The 17,185-nt window shown below is 37.4% G+C and overlaps 2 non-coding genes across 2 annotated transcripts; both read right to left on the minus strand.

The window, feature by feature from the left end:
* Positions 1-1,774: 1,774 nt before the first annotated feature.
* LOC131645502 (small nucleolar RNA Z101) lies at positions 1,775-1,868 on the minus strand. The gene has a single exon (XR_009297119.1). It is a non-coding gene; the product is annotated as a small nucleolar RNA Z101 (small nucleolar RNA).
* Positions 1,869-1,953: 85 nt separating this feature from the next.
* Positions 1,954-2,038, minus strand: LOC131645541 (small nucleolar RNA snoR14). The gene has a single exon (XR_009297149.1). It is a non-coding gene; the product is annotated as a small nucleolar RNA snoR14 (small nucleolar RNA).
* Positions 2,039-17,185: the final 15,147 nt, after the last annotated feature.

A 17,185-nucleotide genomic window follows, 5' to 3' on the forward strand; every position in this document is an offset into this window, starting at 1 on the left:
CTCTAATAATTGATAAAGTTACATTACAAAATTGAGAAACTTGAGAATTAAAAAATCAAGCAAGAGAGGGAAATATAAAAACGATCCGAACATGTCGGGATTCTTTTCCCTCTATATTATAGTTCAACCAACTACCATAAACTCAATTTAAAAAAAAAATTGACTCAAACAAAAACAGATCTTGTAAACATGTAAATGTTTTTTTTTAAAGAAAGGTAAAAATTGATCCTAAATTCTTATAGGATTGCACCATCATATAAGAATTGAAAAATAGAATGACTTGCTCCGGCACTGTTTTTTTCTTCATAGTTCAAATTGAAAAATAGAAATTACTTAATTGAAAACTAAGTTTTCTCAATAATTTATTTTTCTGCGTTTCAATCCTTCACCCCATAATAAATTTTTAAAGAGAAATTCAAATTAGAAATAATAAATTGACGAGACTTTAAAAAAAAAAAGGAAATAAATAGATAATGTGTATAAGAGAGATTTTAGAAGGACAATTAGACCACCAATAAATAAACGCCAATAATTATACTTGGACAATCTTCTCGGCACGGTATCAATCACCGAATTTGAATGTAGTAGTTCCAAACTTATTTTATAAGTATTGTGGAATATTGACTCCAACTAAAAGACTTTTATGAAAGTTTATTTAAAACTAGATATTAACTCAAATAACTGTAGATTTGTCTTGATGGCCCTCCTGTTTTGTCAACAACTAAAGTATCATTTACGTATTTGCGAGACATGAACATCACCTACCAAATTGATTACCATCAAAGACTTCATCTGGACTTTTTAACAACAAGTTAAAGGCTTTAACTCCTATAAAGAATAGGAAAGGCGATAGAGAATTGCCTTGCCTTAGACCTCTACAAACTTTGAATTCTCTTATGAGGTTTCCAATTCCATTGACCAACGCTGAATTAGTTGAAGTTCTAAAACACTCTAAAATCCAGCCTCTCTCCATTTATGTTCAATCCCTTTTTTCAATCACAAAATCCAATTATTTTCAGTTCACTAAATCATATGCTTTTTCGTTGAGTTAGAGATAAAAATTTTAACCGCCACATTCAATCTATTTGCCAATATCTTTGCTAAGACTTTCTACATGCTGCCAATTAAAGATATGTCTAAAAACATCAGGCTTCACCAAATTCTTAAAGATATCGATCCAAAAAGTGTTAGTTTAAATAAATGTGTGCAACCAAGAGTATTACACCTTGGGACACAACACCACCGCATCTTGATTGTTTCTTAAGAATTAGAATTGGACATTGATCTAAAAGTCCTTTATCCAAACACCATTGCAAAAAATCCGACCATTTGACTAACCATCTCTCTGAAAATATGAATCTGTCTAATTTTGGTGTGATACTACTGCCAATCAGTTTTACTCTAATATCGCCCAGCTCCCTCAATTTACTACATAGCAGCCTTTTTCCACCAGCAATTAATCCAAACCAAGATCACACTTGATTAGTCTTATAAATCTCATTTTACTTAGCCAGCATTTAAATTTTTTTAACAAATTATCATATCACGTTGGAATAACCAAAAGATTTTGAAATATGTTCTAAAAAATCAATCTACCTGAATCAATCCTTGAACTAGTTCCAACTTTATCAGCGGATCCAAGTAATGAGTGAATGATTAGAAGCAGATCACAATATCTTACTGCAACCAATGAATTTAACAACAATGAAGGGACAATAATCATATAATTCTATCGCAATCAGGTGATCCAGGAAGTAATAAAAATAGATAGAATTTAGGGCATCCATTCTCCAAGGTGATATTAACATCAATGAAATTCAGATGCAAATTACCCATTTACACTATTTTAGATTCATCATCTGCCCAATTCTCATAACAATTCAAAAACTATAAAATAATTGATTCAACAAATCGAGAAACTCAAGAAATCAAGAAAGAGAGGGAGATATGAAAGCGATCAGAACCTGTCGGGATTCATGAATAACATCAAAGAATATCAGCGGATTGACAGACAAATGAATTTCTATCATCACTTCGCTTTTCTTTTCCCTCTAAATTATAATAACTCAACCAACCACCATAAAAACAATCTAAAAAATATATAAACCGAAACAAAACCAAATCAGGTATGCGTGTAAATGTTTTTCATAAAGAAAAAGAGTAAAATTTCAGTGTAGAAAAATAAACTGCCTGAACAACTTGCTGAATAGTTCATCCCAAAACTGAACGTAAAGAACAAAACAATAGACAGATTTACAAAGAAACGTGAACTTGCCGGCAGAAGAATTGCTCTTAATTTGAGATACACAATGAACTTGGCATTTATTTATAGTTACAAATTAGGGTTTAAACATTTTGGATCGGGTATAAACAACGGAGTGCTTATTGGATCGGGTTATATTTCATTGGCCCAATAACTCATATTTCTATCTAGAACTATTTTACCTATTACTTAACGGTATAAATAAAATGTTCACTATTATTATAAAAAAAATGTAATCTTAATAGTAGTAATTTTTCTTTCAATTATAATTATATCACTTCAAATTAGCTTAAAACACAATTTTAATTCCTTAGGTTTACTTTTTCTTATATTAGTCCATTGATTAAAATAACCCCGCAACTACGATCGGAAGGAGACTCGAATCACTTGATATTAGAACTAACCCTCAAACCGGACTATATCGATGATGAAAAACAAAAGAAATAAATTATAATAATTTGCTCACCCGCGATGGGTAACATTTAACTTGTATTCAACATTTACCTATAATTGTAACCGCATCGCTTATATAAGTGTAAACCTGAGTCACACCTAAGTAAAATTTAACTCATACTTGCATAATTTCACCTATATATCATAGTGACATGAACATCACAGTGACAATCTTTTTTGCAAGTGTCTCTTGTCTAGTCAACGAATAATTGTCACACCTCTTAAAAGTTGATTTATGGTTGTCGTGAACCTTTCACCAATTCCCAGTTTCATGTATAAAATAGAAGGTGAATACTCTGGTACCCTTAAATTTACTAGGGTACCGGTGTCCTCGTCCAATCAAATAGTGAAATTTAATGTCACATAACTTTTTATTTTATTTTATTTTAAATAAATTAAAATTAAAATTCAGTTTACATTAAATGTATTGGTACCCAACTTAAACTCATGGGTACCAAAGAATTTACCAAAATGGAAACCAATACTACAAACATTTATTTTATTTTTTTGATAACTACGAGGGCCAAGGCCCAAAAAGAAAACAACTACACAAGGGCTACATTATAGCCCCAAATCCCAGAATTATCATTATCCAATAGTTCTTTTAGAACCCCTGGAGCTTGATTATAAAAGTGATGTTATTCTCCCTATTACCAATCTTTGCTAAAGCATCAGCACAAGCATTTGCGCTCCTATAAACATGCGATATAATCACCACTTCCATCTTGTTCATCTCCGTCAGAATATGTCGAAGAATAGCAATACAATCCATTTGCCTCACTGTTCCTTTATTAATAGTTTCAACTACTTGTGAAGAATCCACATTAATTTCCCCCCTAGTATATCCTAGTCTTTGAATTAGTTTTATTCCTTCAAAGAGTCCCCAAAGTTCTGCAAGTAGTGCATTTCCTCTTCCCACAAATTTGGAGAAACCACTTCTCCACTTTCCCTCATGATCCCTAATGATACCTCCACACCCCGCCACCATGTTAGAGTTGCTAGATCCATCCGTGTTGAGTTTGATAGTGTTCTTGGTTGGAGGTTTTCACTCCCTACCTATCCGTCTTTGAGAATCATCACTAGCTGTATTATAAAGCGATACAGCTTGCATATACTCTTCTTGCCTTTTTAGAATATGCATTATCGGGTTCAAAGCCCGCATATAATTTGTGTTGTGTTCTTCTTGATTTCTCCACGTCCATAATGCATGGCAAGCAATAATCCAAGTATTGCTCCACCCATTATTGTTGTGGCTACAGAAAGTGAGGTTGAGTGTATTCCAATCGGCAGCATTCGTACTGAAGAATCCCATTAGCAGCTCACTCAGAACCAAACTATGCCACACCTTCCTATTTTGCGGGCAGTCTCGCAAAGCATGAATGCTTGTCTCGCACGCAGCACCACATATTTTGCAGGCTGCACTTCCAATCCCTCGCCTGTTCTTGCTATGATTAGTGAGGATACGATCGTGTTTGAACATCCACATGAAGGTTTTACACCGTTCAGGAACTGCAGCCTTCCATATTCTAAGCCAATCACCATCTGCTTTCGTGCTATCGAAGTTTGTTAGGCTATTATACATCTCCTTCACCGAGAACTCATTGTCGTTTGTACCTGCAAAACAGAAAATGTCAGCAAAGTCCCCTGGCTTTGAAGGCACACAGTCTGTTAGTTTTTCAATCCAACAATTCGGCAGCCACTTTTCCAAGACAGGAATATTCCAATTGCCCCTAGTATCCACCAAGTCGCTCACGTAAGCCCCACGAAGATCGTCTGGGATTGTCACATTATACTTATCCAAGCTAAATTCAGCGCCCAACCATTTAAGTGGATGGATTCAGTGACTTTGAATTTCCATACCATTAATGACTTTAATTATTTTTTATAATAGAGAAAGTAAAACAGAAAAACAAAGCAAAAGAAAAGAAAATGAGTGAGAGTGTGTCTGATGCCTCAAAAGCACCGGAACCTGGCCCATTATTTATAATGGTTTTCAAGCTGCAACTTAAAATTCCAATAGATGCATAACTCAATTGGAATATTGGGTTGCTACGATGAAACCATAATAACAGAACAATAATTAAAGAGAGAAAAAAAATTAATCCATTCTAAACGGCCTATAGCCACCTAGCTAAAGAACAACTTCCAAACAGATCAAATAGTTGGGCTCATGATGGGAGGAACATAGCAGACGTTACCGAAAGAAGTTGGTGAGAACAAGTGTTAGACGCTGGCCTAAAGATCTAGAGGGGGGGTGAATAGATCTCACTAAGTTTTTACGGATTTTTCTACTGACTCGAGCGAAAGCGGTTCTGAATCGACTTGCGTCTATTCCGGACCGCTATTGCAAAGGTCGTATGTGTTTCAAAACCAAAAAGTAAGTGGAATTGATGGTGAAGTAATATGATGGCTAACCAATACGTTTAACAACTGAAAACCAATTAACTTCTAAATTGACAACTTTGATTTGCAATGCAGTAAGATTGGATTAAGCAAAAACACAAACACTTGGTGATACGTTCAAATTGATAGTGATTCAAGTTGTGGTGAATTGTGATGTTTGTGCAGAACTTTAATTCACAATTTTAACACTTGAATCGTTGATCAATTTTGCACTTATAACCAATTATGAACAGAAAGTAAAAGAGAAAGTAAAAGCGACAAGAACACGATATTTGTTTAGGCAGTTCGTCGATCGTCCTCGCTACGACTACGTCTGCCCCCAATTCCAAATTGAAATTGGGTAATCTTTCATTAATGTTGAAAGTAGTATATACAAAGAAGATAACAAAGCGATAAACGATAAACCAATTATGTCGATCCTTTGAATCTTCTTCCCCCTTAATCTTGAGCCAGATCAAGGTTTTCCAAGAGCTTCACTTTGATTCCCTTCTGCAGTGTCTTGATTCCTTGAACTCCCCGTTCCTCAATCGTTACACTCAGCCGAATCCTCAATGAACGCCTCTTGATAAAAACCCCCAAGAACCACCCGTCGTGGAGGACAAAACCCGCAGATTTTATTCACCAACAAACCCCACAAACCTTCACCCACTAGGAATCTTCAATTCCGTTCCATGGACGTTATCGAACTCATCACTAACCCGCAACGCAAGAATGATTATGTGTAATTGTGTTGGAGATGATGAAGAATGAAGATGAGAAGCGTTTGTGTATCTTTCAGTCGTTGGTGTTATGTTGAATAATTACCCTTGCACAATATATATAATTGCATAACAGTTAGAACCAAGAAAAACTGATTTTTGAACTTTCTTGATCAGTTAGGTCGACCACTTGTAGTGCTTAGGTCGACCTAACAGAGCTTGCAGAATTTTGCTCCCAGTTAGGTCGACCTGTTGAAGGAGTAGGTCGACCAGAATCCTCTTCTGATGCATTCTGGGGACATTTTCACAGATTAGGTCGACCTAGTTGATGTGTAGGTCGACCTAACAGGCTGGTATGTAGAATTCATCAATTTAGGTCGACCTGGGTTGATGGTAGGTCGACCTAACTGCTGTTTTTCTACATTCTTCTTGTTTTGCTTGTGTTGAGGCAACCTATAAACATATAAACATAATGGGTTGACCTATGAAAGATCAATGCTCGCTTTTCTTTAAGTTTTCTGCTTCCGTCTTGTTGTTTGAATGCTTATTTGAGTTTGCCATGAATCAAAAACATCTTTGAGTGTAATCTTGTATTCACATACTCCCCCTTTTTGATGATGGCAAACCATTCGTCAACCATTCTGTTAGAACAAGATTTGTTCTTATCAATTATCTTAGTTTTGATGATAACAATAATATGAATTTTGCTTAAGATAATATGGTACTCTAATCCAATGCAATTTCCCTTTCAGGAAATATATATAAAGAGTACGCATAATTCAGCGCTCAGAAGCTGTGTCTCAAATGGTTCAGCATGCAACATCAGAACATGGTCTGGCAAGACATCAGAAGATGGTCGAAGCAGAATCAGAACATGGGTCTATGGAAGCATCAGAAGAACATGAGATCAGAAGCACTGAAGATCAGAAGATGGTATCACGCAACAGAAGCACTTCAAGGTCAGAAGATCAGAAGATGCTATGCACCAAGCTGTTTGACTCTGATGATATTCAAACGTCGTATTCACAAACATCAGATCAGAAGGAAGTACAGGTGGCAGACTACGCTGACTGACAAAAGGAACGTTAAAGCTACTAAAGGCAACGTCAGTAGACACAGCGTGAACAAGGCTCGAGGTAGTTGACAAAAGCGTATAACATTAAATGCAATGCTGTACGGAACACGCAAAGCATTAAATGCACTCAACGGTCATCTTCTCAACGCCTATAAATATGAAGTTCTGATGAGAAGCAAGGTTAACCAATTCTTAACAACTCTGAACGAAAATAAACTTGCTGAAACGCTGTTCAATCAAAAGCTCAGAATCTTCATCAACTCACTACATTGCTGTTGTAATATCTTAGTGAGATTAAGCTTAAACTATAAGAGAAATATCACAGTTTGTGATTATAGCTTTTAAGAAGCATTTGTAAACTCTTGAATAGATTACATTAAGTTGTAAGGAACTAGAGTGATCGTGTGATCAGTATACTCTAGGAAGTCTTAGCAGTTGGCTGAGCAGTTTGTAACTAGAGTGATCAGGTTGATCAGTAGACTCTAGAAAAGTCTTAGAAGTTGTCTAAGCAGTGTTCCTGGAGTGATCAAGTTGTGATCTGTAGACTCTGGAAGACTTAGTCGTGGACTAAGTGGAAAACCATTGTAATCCGTGCGATTAGTGGATTAAATCCTCAGGTTGAGGTAAATCATCTCTGCGGGGGTGGACTGGAGTAGCTTCGTTAACAGCGAACCAGGATAAAAATAATTGTGCAATTTATTTTTATCGTCCAAGATTTAAAGTCACACTTATTCAATCCCCCCCTTTCTAAGTGTTTTTCTATCCTTCAATTGGCATCAGAGCGCCGGTTCTAAGGTGCAAGCACTTAACCGTGTTTAGAAAAGATTCAGGAAGAGAAAAACGCTTCATTTAAAAGATGGCTGGTGAAACTCCGACAAATCCACCTGCATCTACATCTGGCTCTGCTGAGCAATACAACGGTAACAATGGTTATACAAGACCGCCGGTATTTGAGGGTGAAAACTTTGAATACTGGAAAGATAAACTGGAAAGTTACTTTCTTGGTCTAGATGGTGATCTATGGGATCTTCTGATGGATGGTTACAAACATCCAGTAAATGCCAGTGGCGTAAAGCTGACAAGGCAAGAAATGAATGATGATCAAAAGAAGCATTTCAGGAATCATCATAAATGCAGAACTGTTTTGCTGAATGCTATTTCTCATGTTGAGTATGAGAAAATATCAAACAGGGAAACAGCCTATGATATATATGAGTCCTTGAAAATGACTCATGAAGGAAATGCTCAAGTCAAGGAGACAAAAGCTCTTGCCTTAATCCAGAAGTATGAAGCCTTCAAGATGGAGGATGATGAAGACATTGAAAAGATGTTTTCAAGATTTCAAACTCTGACTGCTGGATTGAGAGTTCTTGACAAAGGATACACCAAGGCTGATCATGTGAAGAAGATCATCAGAAGTTTACCCAGAAGATGGGGTCCTATGGTGACTGCATTCAAGATTGCAAAGAATCTGAATGAAGTTTCTCTGGAAGAGCTGATCAGTGCCTTGAGAAGCCATGAAATTGAGCTGGATGCAAATGAGCCTCAAAAGAAAGGTAAGTCTATTGCATTAAAATCAAATATCAAGAAATGCACTAACGCTTTTCAGGCTAGAGAAGAAGATCCTGAAGAATCAGAATCTGAAGAAGAAGATGAACTGTCCATGATTTCCAGAAGGGTAAATCAACTCTGGAAGAGCAAGCAAAGGAAGTTCAGAGGCTTCAGAAGTTCAAAGAAATTTGAACATGGAGAATCTTCTGATGAAAGAAGATCTGACAAGAAGAAGGTCATGTGCTATGAATGCAATGAACCAGGACACTTCAGAAATGAATGTCCAAATCTTCAGAAGGAAAATCCCAAAAAGAAGTTTCATAAGAAGAAAGGTCTTATGGCAACCTGGGATGAGTCAGAAGATGATTCAGAAGATGAGCAGGCCAACTGTGCGCTGATGGCGACAGAAGATGACGGATCAGAATCTACATCAGAATCAGATTCTGAAGAGGTATTTTCTGAACTTACTAGAGATGAGTTAGTTTCCGGATTAACTGAACTTCTGGAATCCAAGTCTCAGATTTGTATTAAATACAAAAAGCTGAAAAAGCTATTTGAATTTGAAACAAAGAGGCTTGAATTGGAAAATTCTGAATTGAAAGATAAACTTTTAAAATTATCCAATGATGTTGGATTTCCTTCTAATTCAGAAAAATCCACTCCTAGTCTAAACCATATTCTGAAAGAATATGATTTAAGTTTCAGGAAGTTCTTATCTAGAAGTATTGGCAGAAGTCAGCTAGCTTCTATGATATATGCTGTGTCTGGAAACAAAAGAGTTGGCATTGGTTATGAGGGTGAAACCCCATACAAACTTGAACCTGTTGATGAAATGAAACTCACATACAAGCCATTGTATGATCAGTTCAAGTATGGCCACTCTCATGATATTAGGCACACTTCACATGCACAAAGTTTTCACATAACACACACCAAGAAGCATGTGACACAACCTAGGAAATATCATGAAACTCATATTAAAAATTATCATGCTGTTCCTCCTATTGCTTATAATGTCAAACCCAAGTTCAATCAGAACTTGAGAAAATCTAACAAGAAAGGACCCAAGAAGATGTGGGTACCAAAGAAAAAGATTATTTCTTTTGCAGATTCTCTTGATAACAAAGAAGACAACATTCAACATGACATGACACCTGGACTCAAGTTGCTCTCAACACTTGAAGGGAAGAAAGATTGTCTTCCAAGTTCTGGTTCTTAAATCTGTTGAAGAAACTATGTTTGTAGGAATTCAGAAAAGAAGCTTATTAGTCTTGGAACCATTTATGATGTTTGCCTCTAAGGCTTTGATGTTTCTTTCTTGAGTATTCTGAATGCTCTAAATGCTACAGAATATACAACATTGAAACATTGATTGTGGACAAATCAATAAACATCTTTTTTGATGATAAACTTGTTTCTGATGAAACAAAGAGCTTAAGAATTTCTGCAGATACAGTTTTGTCTTATCAGAAGCTGCAGAACAAAGAAGTAAACCTCCAGAAGCTGTGTACATCAGAAGTAATGGATCAGAAGATCATTCAGACTTATATCAGCACACTTCAGAAGGAGTATTTCCAGAAGAGAAATTAGATCAATTCAGAAGCAGTAATCAGAATTTGAAGGCGTAAAATCTCTCTGATATTTACAGCTGTCATCTATTATCTGATGATGAACACGTGTCTGTACGGTTTGTACAAAGCGTGCAGTTGAAAAGACGCCGACCTAGGTAACTGTATTAAATCATTTCATTTACTGTGTTCTCTCTCCTAATGTCATTTCTCATTAAATGCATAATGATTTCTTTTTAAATCTTTTAAATAACCCGCTTCATCTTCATTCCCATTTTTTCTCTCTTTCTCTCTCTTTTGTGCATTCACCTCGTTGCATCTCTCTTCAAACCCTAGTTCTTGATTTGATCTCAAAGCATTATCATAATGAATCCATCTTCTCGTTCATCAATCTCTAAAGATAGTATCACTTCCACACAGAACCGTTTAAGGAAAAATGATGCTCCGTTGAAAACATGCTTAATACCCACGAAAGAACTGGAAGTTCTATGTGAATCGGCTGTGGACGTCAACAACCTTAAAGCAAATGGCTTTCAGTGTGATGCAAGAATCTTTGAGCAAGGATGGTCTAAATATCTTGATAGATTGGTTGGTCCAATTTATCCTGAACTTGTAAAGGAGTTTTGGGTACATGCAACAGTTACCCCAACTGCCATCATTTCATTCGTGCTAGGGCATGAAGTGACTATCACTGAGAAACTCATCAGAAAGCTGTACAATCTTGATGATGAAGAAGGTTGGTCTGAGTTTCAACCCCATACAGTTGACTGGACTTTAGTTGAAAAACAAATCTCTACGGTTGTTGGAACTGATTCTCATTTTACGGGTAACTTAAAGCCTTTTTATAAAGTATGGGCTGAGATTATTCTGGGTTCTCTTCACCATAGAAAAAAGATGCGCTGCTCCTCCTACATCAATCCGACTCACAAGTATACTCTTTTCTGCATTGGCAAAAAGATAGAGATCAACATCTCTCATATTCTATTTGAGAATCTGAAAACCTCTGTCTTTGATTCAAGAGAAGATGAAAGGGCGAAGTACCCTCATATTCCAAGAACAACCATTCCTTTCGGAAGGATGATTTCAGACATTCTGATTGAAAGCAAAGTGGTGGACTCCATCAGAAATTGTAATGCCTCGCATTTTCTTGGAGTAACTCAAGGTCCCATCTTCAATGGTGTTGATCTGTTCGGACTGGAAGTCATTAAGAATGTACCTGTTATGTGCACAAGCTTTCCTGACATTCTGTCAAGAAGAATTGCTGTTGAAGGATTCATATCTTTGTATCATAAAGAACTTGATCAAGTTGTCAAGTTTTACTTGGAAGATTGTGTGAGAAAGCAATCAGACGTTGATCCTGCTTGGATCCGTGGCAGAGTACTTCCATCCAAAGATGATATTCTGAAGAAGGATAAAAAGGAACGTCAGGCAAGGCTAAAAAGAAAGGCACAAGAAGATGAGGCTGAGAGAGCCAAGAAGTTGAGGGTCACCTATGATCCTGACAAGGTGGACTCTAAAGAACGAAGAGATAAAAGGATCAGAGATTCCTTTCGCAGAACCAGATCTTCTTCTTCTTCTGTACAAATCTCCAGAAATGTCTTTACTCCACCTCCTTCTGTCCCTAAACCATCTTTCCAATCACCTCCATCTGAACCAAAAGTAAACTTCACTCTACCAAATCCTTCTCCATCATCCTCCTCCTCTCCCATTCTAAACCCCACACCTTTAAGTATTCTTCCCCCAACTCCTTCTGATAAATCTCTCTCACCAATTTCCTTTACAAACACTCCATCCTCGTCTCAATCCATCATTTCTGATATTCCATCCTCATCAATCATTCTCTCAGATATCCCTTCTTCCTCATTCACCGTACTTCCAACTTCTATATCTCATCCCTTACCTATCGAAAATTCCGAACCTTACTGTCTTCTCTATCCTGACTACAAATTCACCTTCAATCCGCCTGAACCTGAACCCTATACCTACCTGGAACTTTTCAGACTTGAGGTGATTAGCAGTCTAGACCTTCTGAAGGATGCATTCCTAAATGATCTGGATGATGTTTCTACAAGAAATCTCTGGAGAAGATTTCGCAAGGATTTTCAAGTAGAAGCAATAGCAGTACAGAAAAGACTAGTGGCTGCTGCCCCTGGTTACCCTGGTTACCTTCTGGAGGGAGATAATGGTATATACTACCATCCTCTCAGAAATTGTGTTGCTGCTGAGGAGAAGCCCTTTGTGGATGAGATGGAACAGTTGAGACTGGCTGCTGCAATGGAAGCAAACCCATGCAGGGACATGGTTATCTGGATTCCTGATTATCCTGTTCTGCTAGGAGATTTCAAGACTCTCTTTGACTATCTGAGGGAAAACCCGTCTGAGAAAGATCCAAACTTGGTCATTCCAGAAGTTGTTGACCCACCAGAAGTTGAAGGTCCTTCTGCTCCAAGGAATCTAGCTGCCATTCTTCAGGCACTTGAGAATGGAGACTCGGAAATTCCTGCTGCAGAATATGGAGATGCTTCTATGCAAGAAGCAGATGCTGAAGATCATGTTGCTGAATCAGACCCTGTTGAGGATATCCCAGCAAATGATACTTCTATGGAAGCTGCAGATCAAGTTGTCATTCCTGTGGATCAAAGCTGTGAAGCTTCTTCTGATGAACCTTCTCGTCTTGCAAAAACACTAGAAGAAATTCAGAGGAGACAGGATGAGCAAAGCTCACGCAATGACAAGTATGATGCTTTCATTGAGAGGCAAGAAGGACACAACAACGAGATGAAAGAAATGCTGGCCAAGATCTTGTCAAGACTAGGGCCATCTTAGATTGAGTCTATGCTGTTTCTTTCTTTTCTTTGCATCTGTTTTGTTTCTGTGCATCTGATCTTTTCATTTTGTACTTCTGTACCCAATGGTTGAACCTTAATGACATCATCTTCTTCCTCCATGTGTTCTGTTTTATTCATCTGAATCTTTTCTATTTTTTTGATGATATGACAAAAAGGGGGAGAAATACTGTGATAAATGATTTGATTTAATCAGTTGCATTCACTAACAAGAACTGCAAGTTCTATATGGTTTAAGTGTTTTGCAGGTACAGAGAAATGAAGTGAATCTTCAGAAGCAAACACTAGAAGCAAAACCATAAGAAGCGTTATTCTGTAAAAGGAATAAGCTCTTGGAAACTGAAGCAAGCTGAGTGCTGTCAAGCTTCAGGAATCAGAAGCACGATCAGAAGCACTGATAATAGAATTTGAATATCATTGTCTATCCTGTTCTGACAAAATTCTATTTGCTCTGATACATATAATGTTATGGCTCTGATACATTATTTCAGCCTATATGGCTCTAATTCATATAATGTGTTCAAACATACATTTTATGTTCTAACTCGTTCATGCTGACTTTTGTCGTTTAGTTTTTGTTCTGTAACATTTCAGGATGTAGAGATGCTCTGATGATGCTCTGGTACATTCAACAATGTTCTGATACAAATCTAGCATGAAGTGATGATTGGTAGACATTCAAAGTTCTGAAGCTATCCGAGGGAAGCAGAAATCAGAAGATGTGAATGTTCTAAAAAATCCAGAAAACTCAAGTTCTGAAGCTGTCCTGAATGGAAGCAGAAATCAGAAGCTGTGAATGTTCTGAAGATCAAAGAAATTCAAGTTCTGAAGCTGTCCTGAATGGAAGCAGAAGTCAGAAGCTGTGAATGTTCTGAAGATCAAAGAAATTCAAGTTCTGAAGCTGTCCACGATGGAAGCAGGAATCAGAAGCTGTGAGTGTTCTAAGGATCTAAAGAAATTCAAGTTCTGAAGCTGTCCAATGGAAGCAGAAGTCAGAAGCTATGAATTCTCTGAAGGCAGAAGCTTATATGATCGTCTCTACCGAAATAATCAGGGAAGTCTTTTATCAAAGTTCTTCGAGTATTTATTTCAGGGGGAGATTATTTATCTCAGGGGGAGATTGTTAATCTCAGGGGGAGACATATTCATATGCTTATGCTATAGCTGTGTAATTTGTCTTTTGCCGTCTACTCTTTCTGATCGCAAATTCATATCATTTATATATGTTTTTGTCATCATCAAAAAGGGGGAGATTGTTAGAACAAGATTTGTTCTTATCAATTATCTTAGTTTTGATGATAACAATAATATGAATTTTGCTTAAGATAATATGGTACTCTAATCCAATGCAATTTCCCTTTCAGGAAATATATATAAAGAGTACGCATAATTCAGCGCTCAGAAGCTGTGTCTCAAATGGTTCAGCATGCAACATCAGAACATGGTCTGGCAAGACATCAGAAGATGGTCGAAGCAGAATCAGAACATGGGTCTATGGAAGCATCAGAAGAACATGAGATCAGAAGCACTGAAGATCAGAAGATGGTATCACGCAACAGAAGCACTTCAAGGTCAGAAGATCAGAAGATGCTATGCACCAAGCTGTTTGACTCTGATGATATTCAAACGTCGTATTCACAAACATCAGATCAGAAGGAAGTACAGGTGGCAGACTACGCTGACTGACAAAAGGAACGTTAAAGCTACTAAAGGCAACGTCAGTAGACACAGCGTGAACAAGGCTCGAGGTAGTTGACAAAAGCGTATAACATTAAATGCAATGCTGTACGGAACACGCAAAGCATTAAATGCACTCAACGGTCATCTTCTCAACGCCTATAAATATGAAGTTCTGATGAGAAGCAAGGTTAACCAATTCTTAACAACTCTGAACGAAAATAAACTTGCTGAAACGCTGTTCAATCAAAAGCTCAGAATCTTCATCAACTCACTACATTGCTGTTGTAATATCTTAGTGAGATTAAGCTTAAACTATAAGAGAAATATCACAGTTTGTGATTATAGCTTTTAAGAAGCATTTGTAAACTCTTGAATAGATTACATTAAGTTGTAAGGAACTAGAGTGATCGTGTGATCAGTATACTCTAGGAAGTCTTAGCAGTTGGCTGAGCAGTTTGTAACTAGAGTGATCAGGTTGATCAGTAGACTCTAGAAAAGTCTTAGAAGTTGTCTAAGCAGTGTTCCTGGAGTGATCAAGTTGTGATCTGTAGACTCTGGAAGACTTAGTCGTGGACTAAGTGGAAAACCATTGTAATCCGTGCGATTAGTGGATTAAATCCTCAGGTTGAGGTAAATCATCTCTGCAGGGGTGGACTGGAGTAGCTTCGTTAACAGCGAACCAGGATAAAAATAATTGTGCAATTTATTTTTATCGTCCAAGATTTAAAGTCACACTTATTCAATCCCCCCCTTTCTAAGTGTTTTTCTATCCTTCACATTCGTCTAAGCTTTGGTAGTAAATGATAAAGACTCAACAGAGCTCCCCCGTACATCCAGCATCTATCTCTCAACAGGGCAATCTCTCACCAAGGCTCCCCCGTACACTCAGCATCTATTGTATCTATCTCCCCCTTTGACAACATCAAAAAGAGAAACAAAGAGAACAGAGTAGGAGAGAAACAAGAGAAATAAAGAATACCGGTAGTCATAGAGATAGATAACATGTAAATGGTGAAATCATAAGAGCTAATCATGTTTTAAAGCAAGCTAACAACATACATAGTAGTTCAAGAGAATTATAAAAGAAAGCAGAGAGTACTACATCATATGATGTTTTTAACAACAAAACAAAAACTTAATGGCATGAAATGCAATGAAATGATGATATGATAAACAATATGTCCTAACGCCTGCCCCTTCTTCCTCTTCCTCTTTGAAATGTATGAGGTCGATCTTCTTCAACCTGTTCCAACAAATCCAGCACAGACATGTTAAGAGTGTTGAAGCTTTGGCTTATGTTAGCATGACGATGCAATGCCGTTTCCTCAAACTGATTCTGCCTCAATATAGAGTTGGATGCAAACGTTTCAAAATCGTTCCTTTGTTCCTGAACCAAGCCGTACAAAGATTGGTATTGACGTTGTTGTTCCTCATATCTATCTTGTTGAAGCTGCTGCATTGTTTGAAATTGAAGCTGTTGAGTTTCAAAGTTCTGCTGTTGTTGAAGTTGCATAGCCTCAAGCATAGATATTATGTTGGATTGATCAGGAGGAGGTGGAGCAGTGTATCCCCAAGGAACTTCTTCCTGTTGAGACGGAACATATTGCCAATTTGGATCCGTGTCATGAGCTATGTCTTCCATGGTTTGATCCTCATCATTTGCTATTTCTTGATCGTTTCCCTCTTCCTCATTTCCTACATTGTTTCCAAACTCCGTAGGATCATCATAGTTGTAGATAACCTTCCCTGTTCCTTTTTGAATGAGATAATATGTTTTCCTAACAGGATTCCAATGATATCCCATAAGAGTCAAGGTGGTTTGTGAGAATTCCTGGGATTGATGTACGCGAGTGTAGTGTAAGTGATCAAGTCGCATACCAAAGTGATTGACAATTGTTTGAATGATTGAACCATAACATAGGGCTGTAGTTTTCTGTTTGACCTCATGAAACTTAGCAGCTAGGAAGTGAGGCCAGTGTAAACGCGTTCTATTTTGCAGCAGATACATGAGCACCACTTCATTTCTTTCAATTCTCGAATATCCTCCTGCCCTTGGTCGAATGATTCTTGAGATTACCCAGTTCAAGAGCCTAGGATCTCGCTTCAAATGACCAGCTGTTATTGTTTCATTTGATCTGTCAAATACGGAAGGATCTTTGAGGATTGACTTCATGTAGGCCTCATGGTCATAGTTTCCCGGTACATCCCCGTCTACCATACGGAGTTCATCACCAACGATTGTCAGACCAAAGATACTAATCCAGACCCGTTTGTCAACAACATGCGATCTAGATCCCATTTTGAAACGGAAGTTACAACCGTCTCCTTTTGTAAATCCTGCATAGAAAGCCCTAACGGTATTTTCACAGTACGGGGTATCACATTGCAATAAGGGATGAATATTTTGATGTTCAATTAACGCAGCGACATCAGGGATATGCATGTTTTCGACAAGATTTGGATCATAAGTATATTGCTTAACAATTTTCCTTTTCATCTGCCACTTCTCAAAGTTCTCTCTACAATCAGGATGAACAAGAGCACTTACCGGTTGAGATGATGAACTGGAAGCAATTTCCTTTCCTTTTCTTGATTTTGGAGGCATGGTTGGAGATGCTTTGAGTGAGAGAGGGAAGATTTTTGACAGT

The sequence above is a fragment of the Vicia villosa genome, linkage group LG1 (genome assembly GCF_029867415.1).
Source record: "Vicia villosa cultivar HV-30 ecotype Madison, WI linkage group LG1, Vvil1.0, whole genome shotgun sequence".
Taxonomy (NCBI): Eukaryota; Viridiplantae; Streptophyta; class Magnoliopsida; order Fabales; family Fabaceae; genus Vicia; species Vicia villosa.